Below are 13,089 nucleotides of genomic sequence, written 5' to 3' on the forward strand. Positions count from 1 at the left end.
GGTTGGGCAATCTACTTCCGTAGTGATACCGCCTCAGAAACCCAAGGAGGGGTTGCTATGAGTTGGATCTGACTCGATGGCAGTGAGTTTGTTTTTTTATACTTAACCCAGTAGTTGGCACACAATAAATGCTTTTAAAATGAGGTAATTATGTTTATTGTTATTTTTATTGTCTTAATTTCCTTAATTTCTCTTCTAGACTATAAATTTATTGAGGGATTAATCTCTACATACACAGAAGTCAGCAAACATTTTTGGTTAAAAAGCCAGATATTTTATGTTTTAGAATTTGTGGGACACATACATCTTTGTGATGTATTCTTGTTCCCCCTCCCCCTGCAAACTTTAAAAATGTGAACACCATTCTTAGCTCAGGGTAAACAAAAAACATGCCTGGACCCTGCTCTGTAGTTCAGAGGGCACAGATCACCATTTGGTATACAGAAGATATGTTTGTTTCCTATGGTTACTATAGCAAATTACCACAAACTAGGGGAGCTTAAAACAACAATTTATTCTTTCACTGTTCTGGAAATGAGAAGTCTAAAATCAAGACGCTGGCTGTGCCATGCTTGCTCTGATAGCACAAGGGGACAATCTGTTTCATGGCTTTCTCTTAGCTTCTGGTGTTGCTGACAATCCTTGGTCTTCCTTGGTTTGTAGATGAATCACTGCAACTTCTGTCTCCATTGTTACATAGAGCTCTCTCTGTCTTTCTCTGTGCCTTCTCCTCTTCTTATAAGGACACCATTCATAGTGGAGTAAGGCCTACCCTACTCATATAATCTCATCTCAACTATTTACATCAGCAAAGACTCTATTTCCAAATAAGGTCACATTTTTTAGTTCTGGGAAGGATGGGAATTTTGGGGGGACACTATCCAACCCAGCATAGCAGCTAACTAAAAAATGTTTGATTGAGTAAACAATTGAGCTCTATAAGAGTACTTCTGTATTTTTTTTAATTTTGTTTCTCAGCTTCAAAAAAAAAAATTTTTTTTTTTTATGGTGATTTGAGTGAAAGTTTACAGCACAAATTCATTTTCCATCCAGCAGTTTATACACATTTTGTTTCATGACATTGACTGAAATCCCCATAATGTAACAGTTCTCTTCTCACTTTCTCCCTGCAGTTACCACTTCCATGTGTCTTTCTTTCGGATGCATTCCTGCCCCCTGAGATATCTTCCAGTGAAAATACTGCCCTTCTCTCTCTTTTTTTTTCTTTTGATTTGGGTGAAAGTTTACAGAGCAAATTCATTTTCCATACAGCAATTCATACACATTTTGTTTCATGACATTGACTGCAATGACCATTAATGTAACAGCTCTCTTCCAGTTCCTCCCTGTAGTTACCTCTTCCCTGTGCCCTTCTTTTGTATGCATGCCTACCGGCTGAGCTATCTCCCTACATAAATACTGCCTTTCTGTTCTCCCATAATTGATCATTCTAAGGTGTGTATCTACCTGGTGTAAATGTTCACCTTATATGCCTGTCTATTGTTTGGCTGGAAGCCATGGGAGTGAGTTCAATTCCAGTCCTGAGGGTGACTATGGGCCATAGGCTTAGGGGTTTCACCAGTCTTTATCAGACCAGTAGTAAGCTTGGTCTTTTTTATGATTTTGAATTTTGTTCCACATTTTTCTCCCACTGTATCCATTATCTTCTGAGTCTCAGAAGAAAGACTCAGAAGGAAGAGACCATCCGCTTCTCAAAGAATTGGACAGTGAAAACTTTATGAATAGCAGTGAAATACTGTCTGATGTATTAGTGGACAACTTTATGAATAGTCCTGACACATTGTCCAATACAGTGCTGGAAGATGAGCTGCTCACGTTGGAAGAGACTCAAAATACCACTGGGAAAGAGCTCCCTCATCAGAGTAGAACTGACCTCAATGATATGGATAAAGCAGAGCTTTCAGGACCTCCATTTGCTGACATGTCATGACTCAAAATGAGAATAAACAGCTGCAAACATCCATTAATAATTAGAACATGGAATGTATGAAGTATGAATCTAGGAAAATTGGAAGTTGTCAGAAAAGAAATGGAAAGCATAAAGATTGATATCCTAGGCATTAGTGAGCTGAAATGGACTGGTTTCAGCCATTTTGAATCAGACAACCATGTGATCTACTATTCTGGGAATGACAATTTGAAGAGGAATGGTGTGGCATTCATCATCACAAAGAATGTATCAAGATCTATCCTGAAGTACAATACTGTCAGAGATAGGATAATATCAATACGTCTATAAGGAAGGCCAGCTAATACTACCATTATTCAAATTTACACACCAACCACCAAAGCCAAAGACAAGGAAATTGGAGATTTTTACCAATTTCTGCAGTCTGAAATTGACTGAACATGCAATCGAGGCCTTGGGCACTGGGCAAATCACCTGCGAAGGACCTCTTTCAAGTGCTGAAGAGCAAAGATATCTCCTTGAAGACTAAGGTTAGCCTGACACAAACCATGGCATTTTCAATCTGTGGTGTAGTGCCTAAGGCATTTGACTGTTGACCAGAAGGCCAGTGGTTCAAACCCACCAGCCACTTCTTGGAAGGAAGGTTGGGCAATCTGCTTTCATCGTGATATCACCTTGGAATTCCAATGAGGGGTCACTATGAGTCAGATCCAACTCGACAGCAGTGTGTTTGCTTTTTTTTTATATGCATTTTAGAGCTGGACAATGTATAAAGAAGACCGAAGAAGAGTCGATCCTTTTGACTTATGGTGTTGGTGAAGAATTCTGGAAGTACCATGGACTAGCAGAAGAACCAACAAGTCTGTTCTGGAGGAAGTGAACCTGGAATGCTCCTTGGAAGTGAGAAAAGCCAGACTTCATCTCACCTACTTTGGTCATGTTGTAAGAAGGAACCATTTCCTGGAGAAGGATATTATGCTTAGTAAAGTGGAGGGTCAATGAAAAAGGGGAAGGCCCTCAACAAGATGGCTGCAATGATGGGCTTAGGTATAGCAGGGATCGTGGAGCTGGCACAGGACTAGGCAGTGTTTAGTTCTACTGTATATAGGGTCACTATGAGTCAGAGATGACTCTATGGAACCTAACAACAACAACAACAACAACAACAACAATAAATCCATTATTTCTTGCTCTGATACTTTTCTGAGTGGTTGAAAGTGGTAGTTGGGCACCATCTAGTTCTGGTCTCATGGTCATATAGAGGTTCACATGGCCCACTAGTCCCTTGGAGTAATTATTTCCATGTGTCTTTGGTTTTCTTCATTCTTCTTTGCTCTGGATGAAGAGGGACTCATCGTTGCATCTAGATGACTGCTTGCAAGCTTTGAAGACCCCAGTTGCTGCTCACCAAAGTAGGATGTAGAACAATATTTTTGTGTAGTATGTTATGCCAACTGAACTTCATGTCTCCTGCGACCATGGTCCCAAGCCCACAGGTCCAACAGCTTGCTCCTTCAGGGTAGCTGTTATAACAACTTTGCCTCATTAGTTCTATTTATATGGACATTCACACACACATACACATACAGAAATATTGTCTGCCAACCTTATATATGGTCATGGGTGTATTCCCTTTTGCCTAGACATATCAGATCATTCAGTGTGTCTCCCTACGTATCTACTCATTGATTAATGTTTGTTATTACTGATAATGTGGTTTTGTATATGTAAAGGTGTTTATCTTTGTTGTCTGTACATCTTGCCACTTCTCTGTGTCCTTTTGCAAATGATTCACTTAATTCTATCACACTTAGCACCATTCTAAATCCTGAATATTTCCTGTGAGTTTGATCTTAGGAACAAGCTGTATGAAGCCTCCAAATTATGGAGCCAAACTTATATATACTCGTGGATGTACTTCATTTGCCTTCTCACATCTGTTCAGCTTGTGTATCTACCCATAGATGTTATTATTACTATCGTAGGATTGTCAGAGAATATTTCTGCATATGTATTTGTATGTACAGTGAATATATCCAAGGATATTGTAGAGCATACAGGGAAAAATTCTGAAAACTTCTTTGTTGTTGTTGTTGTTGTTATGTGCCGTCGAGTCGGCCCCGACTCATAGCGACCCCTCCTTGGGTTTCCAAGGCAGTATCACTACGGAAGTAGGATTGCCCAACCTTCCTTCCGAGGAGTGGCTGGTGGGTTTGAACCGCCAGCCGTCTGGTTAGCAGTCAAGTGCTTTAGCCACTATGCTACCAGAGCTCCTTCTTAGACATAACAAAACACCTTGAGGGGTAGATTCACTGGACTTGGGGATTTAGGACCATAGTCTCAGGAAACAACTAGGTCAACTGGCATAACATAGTCCAAAAAGACAATGTTCTATACCCTACTTGGTGACGAGTGACTGGGTTCTTAAAGGCCATCTGAGATGTAACTATTGCTCTTTCCTCATTCAAAGCAAAGAAGAGTGAAGACAATCAAAGACCTAAGTAAGCAATTGGTTCAAAGGACTAATGGACCACATGAACCATGGCCTGCACTACCCAAAGACCAAAAGAACTGGATAGTACCTGACTACCACTACCAATTCAATAACACAGTGTTTAACATAGTTCTAATACTTTCACCTCTTCTTCCCTCAGAATAAATTAACCTTACTGACTCTTTGTACAACTACTCTGCTAGATTGAGATAAGAGACACCAATGTCACAGCTATGGAGAAGGAGCAACTCATTCTTATCTCCATGCTTCCTTTCTTTCTTCTTCTTTTTTTTAAATTGTAGATAGGCTGTACGTTTACAGGTATATTAATTTTCATTAAACAATTTATACACATTTTGTTTCTTGACATTGGTTGCAATCCCTTCAATGTAACAGTACTTTCCTCCTTCCTTCCTGGGTTGCCCATTTCCATTCATCTTTCTTTCTTACCCTTTCCTGCCTTCTGAGATTTGTTTTGGGGCAAATGTTGCCATTTTGGTCTCTTACGGTTGAATGCATTGAAGAGTTATACACTTCATATTCACTTTATATGCTTTTCTATTCTTCTCAGACCAAGACAGACTGGAAAGAAGGACGGGGCCATCCATTTCTGGAAGAATTGGCCACTGGAAACCTTATGAGTAGCAGTAAAGTACTGTCTGATATACTACTGAAAAACTTTATGAAGAATCATGAAACATTGTCTGATATAGTGCTGGAAGATGAGCTCTTCAGGTTGGGAGGCACTCAAAATATGACTAGGGAAGAGCTGCCTCCTCAGAGTAGAGTTGACCTTAACATGCATGGAGTAAAGCTTTCAGGACCTTAGTTGTTGATGGGACACAACTCAAAATGGGAAGAAACACCTGCAAATATTTGTTAATAATCGGAACATAGGGTGTATAAAGTATGAATATAGGAAAATTGGAAGATGTAAAAAATGAAATGGAATGCATAAAGATCAATATCCTAGGCATTAGTGAGCTGAAATGGACTGTTTTTGGCCATTTTGGATCAGGCAATCATACGGTCTACTATGCCAAGAACGATAAATTGAAGAGGAATGGTGTATTCATCATCATAAAGAATGTTTCAAGGTTTATTGTGAAGTACAATGCTGTTGGTGATGGGATAATATCCATACACCTACAAGGAAGACCAGTTAATACTACTATTATTCAAATTTATGCACCAACTGCCAAAGCAAAAGATGAAGAAACTGAAGATTTTTACCAGCTTCTGAAGTCTGAAATTGACCAAACATGAAATCAAGATGTATCGATCATTAATAGTGATTGGAATGTGAAAGTTGGAAACAAAGAAGAATCACTGGTACTTGGAAAATATGGCCTTGTTGATAGAAATGATGTTGGAGATTGCATGACAGAATTTTGCAAGATCTATGACTTATTCATTGCAAATATCATTTTTCAATAACAAAAACAGCAGCTATATGCATGGACTTCACCAGATGGAATACATAGAAATCAGATTGACTATGTCTGTGGAAAGAGAGGATGGAGAAGCTCAATATCATCAGTCAAAACAAGGCCAAGAGTTGACTATGGAACAGACAATCAGTTGCTCATATGCAAGTTCAAGTTGAAGCCGAAGAAAATTAAAATAAGTCCACAAGAGCCAAAATATGCCTTTAATATGTCCCACCTGAATTTAGAGACCATCTGAAGAATAGATTTGATGCATTGAACACCAGTGACCCAAGAGCAGATGAGTTGTGGGATGACATCAAGAACTCATACATGAAGAAAGCAAAACGTTATTAAAAAGGAAAGGAAGAAAAGAGCAAAATGGATGTCAGAAGAGACTCTGAAACTTGCTCTTGAATGAAGAGTAGATAAAGGTAAAGGAAGAAATGTTGAAATAAAAGAATTAAACAGAAGATTTCAAAAGGCAGCTTAAGATTTTAAAGTAAAGTATTATAATGAAATGCATAAAGACCTGGAATTAGAAAACCAAAAGGGAAGAACATGCGTGGCATTTCTCAAGCTGTAAGAATTGACGAAAAATTCAAGCCTCGAATTGTAATATTGAAGGATTCTATGGGAAAAATATTGAATGATGCAGGAAGCATCAAAAGAAGATGGAAGGAATACACAGAGTCACTATATTGAAAAGGATTGGTTGATGATCATCCATTTCAGAAGGTGGCATATGATCAAGAATCAATGGTATTGAAGGAAGAAGTCCACGATGCACTGAAGGAATTGGTGAAAAATAAGGCTCTGGGAATTGACAGAATACCCATTGAGATGTTTCAATAAATGGATGCAGCTCTGGAGATGCTTACTCCTCTATGCCAGGAACTTTGGAAGATAGTACTTGGCCATCCAACTGGAAGAGATCAATATTTATGCCCATTCCAAAGAAAGATGATCCAAAAGAATGAGGGAATGTTTGAACAATATCATTAATATCACACACAAGTAAAATTTTGCTGAAGATAATTCAAAAATATTTGCAGCAACTCTGTATGACTATGAGACCAGAAGAACTAGATGGTGCCTGGCTACCACTATAGGCCGACCTATGTGGAGATCCTGGATAGAGAGGGAGAACAATGTGGAGCAAAACTCAAAATCATTTGGGAATAAAAAAGGGGGGGACCATGTTTTCTGGTCTGATGGAGCCTGGTGGAACCACTGAGACTATGGCCCCTAGCTGCCCTTCAGGTCTGGAATTGAACCCACCCACACCTGTGGCTTCCAGCCAAACAAAAGACAGGCATAGGAGCAGAACATTTACCTGAGGTAGATACAATCCTTGGAGAGAACAATCATGGGAGAAAGAAGGACTGTTTATGCACAGGGAGACAGCTCAAGGGGAAGGGGTGCATGGAGGGATGGACACAGGGAAGAGATAACTATGGGGAGGAAGTGGGAGGGGATCTGTTGCATTGTGGTGAATTGTGGTCAATGTTATGAGACAAAGTGTATGTGAACTGCTGCATGGACAGTGAATTTGCTCTGTCAATTTTCACCCAAATCACAATAAAAAAAAAAAACCAAAATAGTTGCAGTAGTATATTGACAGGGAACTTCCATAAATGCAAGCTGGATTCAGACGAGGATGTGGAATGAGAGATATCATTGTTGATGTCAGATGGATCTTAGCTGAAAGCAAAGAATACCAGAAAGACTATCTGTGCTTCATTGACGATGCAAAGGTGTTTGACTATGTGGACCACAACAAATTATAAATAACATTGCAAAGAATAGGAATTCCAGAACACTTAATTGTGCTCACATACAGAGACCAAGAAGCAGTCATCCGAACAGAACAAGGAAATACTGTAGGGTTTAAAATTAGGAAGGGCATTTGTCAGGGTTGTACATTTCACCATATTTATTCAATCTGTATGCTGAGCAAATGATCCAAGATGCTGGACTATATGAAGAAGAACATGGCATAAGGTTTGGAAGAACACTCATTAACAATCTGCAATATGCAGATGACATAATCTTGCTTCCTAAAAGTGAAGATGACTTGAAGATGAAGATGAAGATGAAGACTAAAAACTACGTCTACAGTATGGATTACACCTCAACATAAAGAAAACAAAAATCTTTACAACTGGACCAGTAAGTAACGCCATGATAAATGGAGAAAAGATTGATGTCAAAGATTGCATTTTACTTGAATCCACGATCAACACTCATGGAAGCAGCAATCAAGAACTCAGATACCCTCAACGATGGGCCTCTCCTCATCCAGAGCAAAGAAGAATGAAGAAAATGAAGGACACATGGAAACAATTAGTCCAAGGGACTAGTAGACCATGTGATCCTCAGCCTATATGAGCATGAGACCAGAAGAACTAGATGGTACCCAGTTACCACTGTCAACCACTTGGAAAGGATCATTGCAGGAGATTCTGGATAGAGTAAGAGAACAATGTGGAACAAAACTCAAAATCATTAAAAAAAAAAAAAACAGGTTTACTGGTCTGATAAAGCCTGGTGAGACCCCTAAGACAATGGCCCTTAGCTGCCCTTCAGGTCTGGAACTGAATTCACTCCTGTGTCTTCCAGCTAAACAATAAACAGGCATATGGGGTGAATATTTACATCAGGTAGATACACTCTTTGGAACGATCAATCATGGAGAACAGAAAGGCAGGGTTTCCACAGGGGGATAGCTTGGGGGGCAGGAATGCAGAGGAAAGAAGGACATAGGAAAGAGGTAACTACAGGGGAAGAAGTGGGAAGAGAGCTGTTACATTGTGGGGAATTGCAGTCGGTGTCAGGAAACAAAATGTGTATGAACTGCTGGAAAATGAATTTGCTCTGTAAACTTTCATCCAAATCACAATAAAAATTAAAAAAAAAAAAAGAAAAGAAATTAGACATTCTATAGTGTAGTGCCTAAGGCACTTGACTGCTAACCAGAAGGATGGAAGTTCAAACCCACCAGCCACTCCTCAGAAGGAAGGTTGGGCAATCTACTTCCGTAGTGATACCGCCTTGGAAACCCAAGGAGGGGTCGCTGAGTTGGGTCCGACTCAACGGCACATAACAACAACCACCACCACATTGCACTGGGCAAATTGTATTTAAAGTGTTGAAGGACAAAGATGTCACTTTGATGACTAACGTATGCCTAATCCAAACCATGGTATTTTCAATTGCCTCATATGCATGTGAAAGCTGGATGATGAATAAGGAAGATGGAAGAAGAATTGATGCCTTTGAATTGTGGTTTGGTGAAGAATACTGAAAATACCATGGACTGCCAGAAGAACAAACAAATCTCATGTACATAAATCTATCCTGGAAGAGGTGCAGATGGAATGCTTCTTAGAAGCGAAAATGGCCAGACTTCTCTTACCTATTTTGGTCACGTGGTCAGGAGGGATCCATCCCTGGTGAAGGATATCATATTTGATAAAGTGGAGGGTCAGAGGAAAAGAGAAAAACCCTCAAGAAAATGGGTTAACATGGTGGCTGGAACAATGGGCTCAAGCACAGCAGGGATTGTGAGCATAGTGCAGGACAGGGCAGTGTTTTGTTCTGTTGTACACAGGGTCACTATGAGTTGGAATCAACTCGACAGCACCTAATAACAACATTGCTGGTCTGAAAGTTGATCTCCCATAGGTGGGTTCAGTTCCAGGCTTGAAGTGTGTCTAAGGGCTATAGTTTCAGAGGTTCCACTAGTCGCTATCACACCAGTGTCAAGTCTTTTTTATGATTTTGAATTTTGTTCTACATTTTTTTCTCCCTCTCTGTCCAGGATTTCTGTTGTGGTCCTGATCAGGTCAGTTTTGTTGTTGTTGTTAGGTGCCATAGAGTTGGCTCCAACTCATAGTGACCCTATGTACAACAGAATGAAACACTACCTGGTCCTGTGCCATCCTCAGAATCTTTACTAGGCTTGAGCCCATTGTAGAAGCCGCTCTGTCAATCCATCTCATTGAAGGTCTTCTCTTTTTTCACTGACCCTCTACTTCGCTAAGCATAATATCCTTCTGACAATATGACCAAAGAAGGTGAGATGAAATCTGGGCATTCTTACTTCTAAGGAACATTCTGACTGTACTTCTTCCAAGACAGATTTGTGTGTTCTTCTGGCAGTCCAGGTATTTTCAGTATTCTTCATCCATATCACAATTCAAATGCATTAATTCCTCTTCTGTCTTCCTTATTCATTGTCCAGCTTTCACATGCACATAAATAAAGTGGTTGAAAATACTGTGGCTCGAGTCAGGTGTACCTTAGTCTTCAAAGTGACATATTTGGTCTTTAACACTTTAGAGAGGTTTTTTTTTTGCAGTAGATCTGCCCAGCGCAATACAATGTCTGATTTTTTGACTGCTGCTTCCATGGGTGTTGGCTGTGGATCTAAGTAAAATTAAATTCCTGACAACTTCAATCTTTTCTCCATTTATTGTGATGTTGCTTATTGGTCCAATAGTGAGGATTTTTGTTTTGTGGTGGTGTTTAATCCATACTGAAGACTGTAGTCTTTGCTCTTCATCAGTAAGTGCTTCAAATCATCTTCATTTTCAGCTAGCAAGGTTGTGTCATTTGCATATCACAGGTCATTAATGAGTCTTCCTCCAATTGTGATGCCTCGTTTTTCTTCATACAGTTGCCGCGAATTGCTCGATGTGGCCCTTCTAGCCATTGCCCTCCATTCTGTGGTGTTTTGTAAATCCCATTATCTATGCCTGTTTGGGGTGGTGGGATAGTTAAGGTCAGGTGTCAACTTGGCTGGGCAGCTGGTGGTAGTCTTTCTCTATGATGACTGGCAATCGGCTCTGTGGTGGGATTTGCTGGGAGCAACTGAGTAGCTGCTGATGGTTAAAGCCAGGCACTTGGGTTATTTCTGTTGGAGCAGGACAGGTGGGATAAGTCTTGAGTCCTGCCTTGCTGGAGGGTATAACTCAAATAACTACCCTTCTGGGAAGGAATCTTCTGGGAAGGTTCGCCCTCTTTTTGCTCCAGTTCTGTGTGTTGGCTCATCCTCATCTCACCCCTGGATTTGGGACAACAGCCGTCATCTGATCTGCTGATAGGTTCATCAAACCCTGAGAACTGGGAGGATCCTCCAGACCCACTCACAGACCTGGGACTCTCCAGCCTCCACCACCACTACATAAGACGATTCTGTGGGTGTCTGTGAGTTCTCTGAGGCGTTATAGCGAAATATAGAACCCTAAGATGGGAAGATTACTGAGAGGAGGAGGAGTAGTTAATGTCTGAAATTCTGGAGTGGCACAGTAGTTTGGACATTTGGGACGTCTTTAACCTCCTCCTCATAAGGACTGGCCTTGTGCTGATCTTTCTAAGAGAAATTGTTCAAGCAATAGTCCAGCTTCTCGGATGATTTGCTCAGCATACAGATTGAATAATTATGGTGAAAGGATATACTCCTGATGCACACATTTCCTATATAGATAACAGCTGTATATGTTTCTCCATGGCTGTGTAAAATCTTTGCTCCCACACTGACTGTAATTCAATGTCTGACAAATTCAACATTACTGTGGCTAAAGAAGGAGCTCTAGTGGCATAGTGCCTTAAGGCATTTGACTGCTAACCAGAAGGCTGGCGGTTCAAACCCCCCAGCCACTCCTCGGAAGGAAGGTTAGGCAATCTACTTCTGTAGAGTTATGACTGCCTTGGAAACTCAAGGAGGGGTCGCTATGAGCCGGATCTGACTGGAGGGTAGTGTTTTTTCTGTTGTTGTTGTGGCTAAAGAAAATGAGAACACTGTTTAGCATAAACATTTTTCTTATTTGCTGCATTTATGTATCAACTTCTGGTTTAAGTTATTTTCTCCACTGTGTCTTGACTTAATCAGAACAGCTGCATTATCTCTATTAGGCATCTTTCCACAAATTTATAGGAATGTGAGTAAAAATGGAGCTCTGGTGGCACAGTGCCTAAGACATTTGACTGCTAACTGGAAGGTTGTCAGTTCAAACCCACCAGCTACTCCACAGATGGAAGGTGAGGGAATCTTCTTCCATAAAGACTTATGGCCCTGGAAACTCAATGGGGGTCAGTATGAGTCAGAATCGACTTGATGGCAGTGAGTTTTTTTTTTTTTTTTGGTTTGAGTGAGAAAGAACGGCTTAACTCTGAAAATTATTATTACTAGTGATATAGGCATCATCTCTTCTTACTTTATAAAGTCTATTTTAGAGAATAATTAGTATGACATTCTAAATTTGAAACAGATTTTGTGTATCTTCACTCTTACTTTAATATAAACTCACTGTGTCTCGCTTTTCTTTAAGTACTCAATAGTCATGACGCTGATTTTCATTTGTTATGTTAAGTGAACACTATAAAATCTACGTTAGTTTTCTCACTAGAGAAACCTATTAAAAATACAGTTATTATTACTATGTATACACATTATACTCCTTAAGTCAACATCATATTGGGAAAGGGAGTGAAATGACTCTTCACTGATAAGCACTGAAACATCCACTAGGTGTTGCTGCTGTACCCTAAATTAGCCAAAAGAGAGCAAAGACATTAAAAGTAGTAATAATTTTCCCCACAAATTTATTATTTCCCCACTATTATTAGGAAAGCAACTCTGGTAGCCTAGTGCCTAAGGCACTTGACTGCTAACCAGAAGGCTGGTGGTTCAAACCCTCCAGCCACTCCTCCGAAGGAAGGTTGGGCAATCTACTTCTGTAGTGATACTGCCTTGGAAACCCAAGGAGGGGTCACTATGAGTCAGGTTTGACTCAACGGCATATAACAACAACATTATTAGGAAGGCAAACAAAAATAAATGGTACTTAATTCTATGATTTTGAAGATGCTGTCATTTTGTAATTTTTGTTTCAGTTATGAAGAGAAATCTCTCAGGAATAAAGTTAAAAAGTCAATACTAATTTTTATTTCAATTTCTTTGTAAAACAACCAACAGGAACATATAAAATAGAAATTTAGAGGAGTAAAACAATTTCAATGATTAAGTATATACCTAGACTTTAAGTAGTACTATACTCTGGGTGATATAAACATTTAACACACTTGGCTGTTAACCAAAAGGTTGGTGATTCAAGTCTATCCAGAGGCCCCTCAGAAGAAAGGCCTGGTGATCTATTTCCCAAAAAAATCACATCAGCCATTGAAAACCCTATAGAGCACAGGAGTTCCGGCAAGATGGAGGACTAGGCAGA

The sequence above is a fragment of the Orycteropus afer genome, unplaced genomic scaffold, assembly GCF_000298275.1.
Source record: "Orycteropus afer afer isolate SDZICR_OR568_19922 unplaced genomic scaffold, OryAfe1.0 scaffold00071, whole genome shotgun sequence".
Lineage (NCBI taxonomy): Eukaryota > Metazoa > Chordata > Mammalia > Tubulidentata > Orycteropodidae > Orycteropus > Orycteropus afer.